The sequence below is a fragment of the Pelodiscus sinensis genome, chromosome 15 (assembly GCF_049634645.1).
Source record: "Pelodiscus sinensis isolate JC-2024 chromosome 15, ASM4963464v1, whole genome shotgun sequence".
Taxonomy (NCBI): Eukaryota; Metazoa; Chordata; order Testudines; family Trionychidae; genus Pelodiscus; species Pelodiscus sinensis.
Genome location: NC_134725.1, coordinates 39,744,187 through 39,750,258, shown reverse-complemented (window position 1 = coordinate 39,750,258; position 6,072 = coordinate 39,744,187).

The window sequence follows — 6,072 nt, the reverse complement described above, 5'->3', positions numbered from 1 at the left end:
TGGGTGGGAATGGTGTCCCTAGCCTCTATCTGTCAGGGGCTGGGAATGGGTGACAGGAGAGGGATCACTTGAGGATTCCATGTTCTGCTTATTCCCTCTAGGACACCTGGCATTGGGGCATCTGGCAATGATGTAACATATCGCTTACGAGTGCTTTCTCGTTTGTTAACAGTTTTTCATACCAAAATATGTTGAATGATCGAAAGTCTGCTGTTATTTTTGAGATGTCATAAGTGCTTCTTTAGGATCAACTTTGCCTGACAGTTGAAATCCAAGAGAAGCAAAATTGCCAATTCCTTCACACTGTCACTTTTGAAAAACCCGTGGTTCACTTTCTGATACGTTCCTTCTCCACCGCTGTTCTCCATGGCTGATCTCGGGCTATGTGGGGAAAGGAGCAGTGGGATTGATTTGTAGCCCAATTGCTAGGGTTCCCTGTAACGTACTGAAATGCTCTGGTCACCTCATGTGTCAGACACTAGACAAGGACAGACCAATGTCTGATCGTCCATGCAGCCTGCAAGCTCTTTAGAATGTGCAGTGAATAGTCTACCTCCATTCAGTGGTGCACAACAAGAGCCAAGAACGCTCTCCAATGCTTTCTTGAAGTCACAAAAGTACATGCTGCTTCTTTCCTATGGCTAGGGTAGGACTGGTTGATGTTTGATTGGTGCAGGAGCTCCCACCTCTGAATCAATCTGTTTTACTTTGACAGTTTGATAGACCAATTTTTTTTTTTTTTTTCAGAAAAACAAAGACCCAGTGATGTGGAATGACTTTGGCTATCTGCAGAAGTCTTTGGTGCAACATTCTCTGCACTGATGTAATAATGCTGACCCCACGTCTGAATATTGGGCAATGTTTCTACCGTTGTGCTGCTGAGGGGACTGTGGGGTTCAGCAGGATTCATTCCCAGGTGGGTGACTTCCCTGCTGACAGTCTCAGCACCTCAGCTGTCCTGTGTAGAGCAGAGACACGGGAACATGGTTTTGCCTCATGGTGAAAAATCAGGGGGACAGAAGTGCTCAGAGGTATGCCATGAACAAAACTCGCTGATGTGGCCCTTGGAGTATAAACAGAGGGCTACGTCTACACTGCCCTCTCTTGTGCAAGAAAATATGCAAATGAGGCAAAGCAGTAAATATTACCATGCCTCATTTGCATACTTAATAAGATGTCATATTGCACAAGGGGCTTTTGTGCAAGAGCCATTCTGCCATTTTTTTCCAGGAAGAACAGCTCTTGCGCAAAAGCCCATGAGCAAAATGGCGGCTCGTTAAGTATGCAAATGAGGCACAGCAATATTCACCGCTTTGCTTCATTTGCATATTTTCTTGCACAAGAGAGAGCAGTGTAGACGTCGCCAGGATCTGGAGGAAGCATAGAGAGGTTATTTTCCCTCTGAATTTGGCACTGGTGGGACCGTTACTGGAATCCTGGGTCCACATCTGAAGCCCATAATGCAAGAAAGATGTTGATAAACTGGAGAGGGTTCAGAAAAGAGCCACAAGAATGATTAAAGTTTAGAAGATCTGCCTTATAACTCAAGGAGCCAAGTCTGTTTAGCTTAGCAAAGAGTAGGTGAAGCGAAGACATGGTCCCAGTCTGTAAGTAACTTCATGGGGAACTGCTATTTAATAATCTAGCGGAGAAAGTTCTAACACAGTCCCGTGGCTGGAAGATTAAGACTGGAAAGAAGATGTAAATTTACAACAATGTGGATAATTAACCACTGGAACAATTTACCAAGGGTCATGGTGGATTCTCATTCACTGACCATTTTTAAATCAAAATTTTAATTTATTTTTAAAGATCTACTCTAAGAATCATTTCAGGGGAGTTTTGTGGAGAGTGCTATACAGGGGGTCAGATTTAATGGTCACAGTGGTCCCCTTCTGACCTTGGAATCTATGAGTCTATTAATTGTACAGCACTTTACAGCAGTTTTTGTCCTTAATGCTGCTTTCATAATCTCATCACTTCTGGAGTTGGAGTTTAGAAAACAGAACATTTCTTTCTTTCTTTCTTTCTTTCTTTCTTTCTTTCTTTCTTTCTTTCTTTCTTTCTTTCTTTCTTTCTTTCTTTCTTTCTTTCTTTCTTTCTTTCTTTCTTTCTTTCTTTCTTATGATTGTAAATTTTCCAGCTCTCATTCTTTAAACTTTTAAATTTTTAATTAGAAGAGAGAATGTAAACGTAATTTTTTGTTGTCTAAAAGATATGAAAGGTCTCACCCATGACAAGAGAATGAGTGATGAATTATGCAAGCACCAGAAGGAAAGCTGACTTTTTTGATGTGCTATTTTATAATTGCATGCATAAGCTACTGCGTTCTTGAATCAGGCAAACATTATATTACACATTCAGTAACCTTAAAAAAAAGTGTGACAGCTAATTTATGATTGGTCGATAAAAAATATGAAAAAAAGCCCACAAAACCAGCACCATTTTGACATACAATACAAAGAGTTCAAAATAAAATGACTTATGGAAAATGGAACATTTTCTTTTCTGCATTTGGAAATTTATACTATGCATTCAGGGAAGATCTTGGAGTCTTCTAGGATGTCTAAGACATGACAGCAATGTGAAGGGCATGTAAACTCCTTAGGCTAGGGACTGCAATGAGAACTAGATCCATGCTTGCATATCCTGGGGGCTACCCAATACAAATAATTAATAATAGTGTCATACATTGATCATTCAGTTGGTACTGTTTATCATAAAGGAAGCAGAGGGCTAGGGATGGAAATTGGAGCTTTTAACCTCCAGGCAATGGAGTAATTTAATACCAGTCATGCCTCTAGTAAGGACCTCAAATTGGAAAACAGAATTTATCTCCTGAGAGAAATTCTGAGATTTCACATTTCTTTATTTCCTGAATTGGTGTAAAAAATGAAAATATCAAAATAATTCACAGAAATGAAATTCTGAAATATTTTGTTTCAGCCATAAGAAAGTGGCCATATTTAAATTATAACTTTGCATAGGGAATCTTCAGCAAGGGGGTGTTTACCAGTTGGGCCCTGCAGAGTGCTTAGATCTCTGTTTATAATATTTTACCAATAATCTGGAAGAAAATATGACATCATGGACAATTTGCAGATGACAGAAAGATTTGGAGAGTGGTAAGCGCTGAAGAGGTCACTGATTCACAGAAATGTGGACCTCTTGGTAAACTGGCACAAGAAAAAAATATGTTTTAATATGTCTAAGGTAAAAATATACATCTAGGGCTAAAGACTGTCTGCCATAATTACATGGTGAGGCTGTCCACCCTGAGAAAAGATTTGTGGGACGTGTTGGTTAACCAACTGGACATGAGCTCCCAGTGTGATGCTGTGGCCAAAATTGCTAATTGATCCTGGGGAGCATAAACAGGGGAATCGCAGGTTGGAGCAGAGGTTATATTACCTCTGTATTTGGAACTGGTGAGACCACTGCTGGACTCCTGTGCCCATTTCAGGTGCTCACAATTCAAGAAAGTTGTTAAGTTGGAGAGAGGCCAGAGAATGATGAAATTATTTGAAAACATACCTACCCTCAAAGACCTCAACTTATTTAGTTTAACAAAGAGAAAATTAAGGGGCAACATAATTATAGCCTCTAATGATCTGGCATGCAATTTTACCAGGGAGGGCAATTTACCAAGGGCTGTGGTGGAATCTTCATCATGGATCATGTTTAAATCATGGTTGTGTTTTTCCTAAAAGTTCTTCTCTAGGCATTATTTTAGGGCAGATCTCTGGCCTCTGCCAACCAGGAAGTCAGACTAGATAGTTACAATAGACCCTTCATGCCTTGGAATCTATGTATAAAAGGCTGTGTCCAGACTCAAGGGTTTTTTCGGGAAAAGTAGCCTTTTTCCGAAAAAACTTCACCTGCGTCTAGACTGCAGCCGCGTTCTTTCGAAATTAAATCGAAAGACCGCGGCTTTTCTTTCGACGGCGGTAAACCTCATTTCACGAGGAAGAAAGCCTTCTTTCGAAAGTGCTTCTTTCGAAAGAAGGCGTTCTTGAATGTAAATAGGGCTTCTTTGAAAGAGAGCATCCAGACTCACTGGGTGCTTTCTTTCGAAAAAGCGGCTTGCTCTTTCGAAAGTTCCGCGTGCAGTCTAGACGCTCTTTCGAAAGAGGCTTGCAGTCTAGACATAGCCAAAATGTTTTCCTTACATCAAAACATTCTATTCTATTCTATTCTATTCTATTCTATTCTATTCTATTCTATTCTATTCTATTCTATGTTGAATGTTGAAGGGAATTAAGCAAAATGTGAAAGTCAAAATAAAAGACTCCATTTTTATTTGAATTGCTTAAAAAAATTCCATCTAAAATTCCTTGAAAACAACATATTCCCACAAAATGTTGCAGTGAGATGGTATTTTCCAATGAAACATCTGTTGGGTTGAACAAATTTCAGCCAGCTCTAGTAGGAGCTTTGAAATTTGATAGACCTGTTGGTGGACTGGCACTCCAAACACACTCCTCTTCTGGCCAGCCGCGTGGTGGTGGTACCAGCTCCCCTTTCTCACCTTCCCCTTTGCAATCTGGTTCCTCTGCCCTGCAATGAAGCCAGAGACAGTGTTGTCTGGGGTTACCTGGGTGATGGGGGTTCTGCTGGAATAGGTGGCAATAATGACAAGCAGGGGCAGATGACAGTTTTGAGGGGCCCAGGGCAGCACAATATCGCGGGACCCCCCTTTGGAGAAAAAACTGAAAAAAGGGGTCCCCCCCGTGCCCACTCCTCCAGTAGCCCCACACTGATCATGTGAGCTACCCCTCCTCATCCCCTCTTCTAACACCTCCCTCTACACACCTGCCCTGCCTCTCTCCTCTGGTGCTGGTCCCTCCCCTGCAGGTGTCTGCCCTTCTGCTTCACCCCAGAATCCCCTGGCATCTGCATCTTCTCTTAGCCCTGCACCCTCCTGGTGCCTCCCCCTTCCCTCACTGCCTCTGCCCCCTTTGCCCTCTTTTTCCCTGATGCCCACCCCTCAACATCCTCTGCCCCCATTCCCCTCATGCCCCGGTGCCCTCACACATGACTTGCTCCATCTCCGCCTTCCTCAAGCCCATCCCTCCTTTCATGCCATCTCCCAGCACCTCCCCCTCCTCCTTTTAGCCCCCAATGCCCTTACCCTCTCCCCTCCCAGCATCACCCTGTCCCCCCTCCCACTAACACCTTCCCTCCTGCCCTTTTCCTCATTGACTCCACTTGGCCCCCTGGCATTTGTCTCTCCTCTTCTTTCTTCTCCTGACTTGCCCCCATCCCCTCAGCACAAGCCCCTTCCTCTGCCATCCACCTTCTGCCTTCCAGCGTGCATGGTGGCTGCGGCCCCGGCCTAGGCTCCAGGCCACGTGCCGAACCGTGTGGTGCAACGCTGGGCCACGTGGTTTTAAAGTCCCGGGCCGTGGCGTCATGCCACGCCACGCCCAGGCATCTCCCCTCTCAGCTGTTGCGCGGAGAATTTCAAAAGTGTGGGGCTGTGGCGCCCCACCACAATCCCCCCCTTCCTCCTCTAGCAGCCACCGGCCGGCCCTTCGGCAGATGGCTCACCGGGAAATTCCCGGTATCCCGCCAGGCCAGTCCGCCCTGGCGCAGGGCCTATTGAAGTGCGGGGCCCAGGGCAGCTGTCCCGCTCACCTTGCCCTATATCTGCCACTGATGACAAGGAATCTTTTCTCCTTTCTTCACAGATGCTGACAAAAAGGCATAGCTCTGGAGAGACAGCTCTGAGCTGCCCCTGCTCCCTGCCAGAAGCTCAACGCAGCAGACATTGGTTGACGTCTTTAGTTTGAAAATATTGACTATTACAGGATTTCTTCTGCCTGTTCAATGCCAACTGAACCAAGGTGGAGCTTGTCCTGTTTACCAGCTCCACCCCCACCTCGCCCTCCCCCGCCTCCAATGACTACTAGCCATGAATGTTCAGTTGGAAAAACAGTTGGTGGCCCTGATATTGTGATATTTCCATTGACTTCGATGCAGATAGTTTGAATGTGAGAAAAGAGCTGAAACTTCACAAGCTGCCTGCTTTTCTGCTTCTCTCCTGTATGTATGAGTTCTCTGAAGATCATA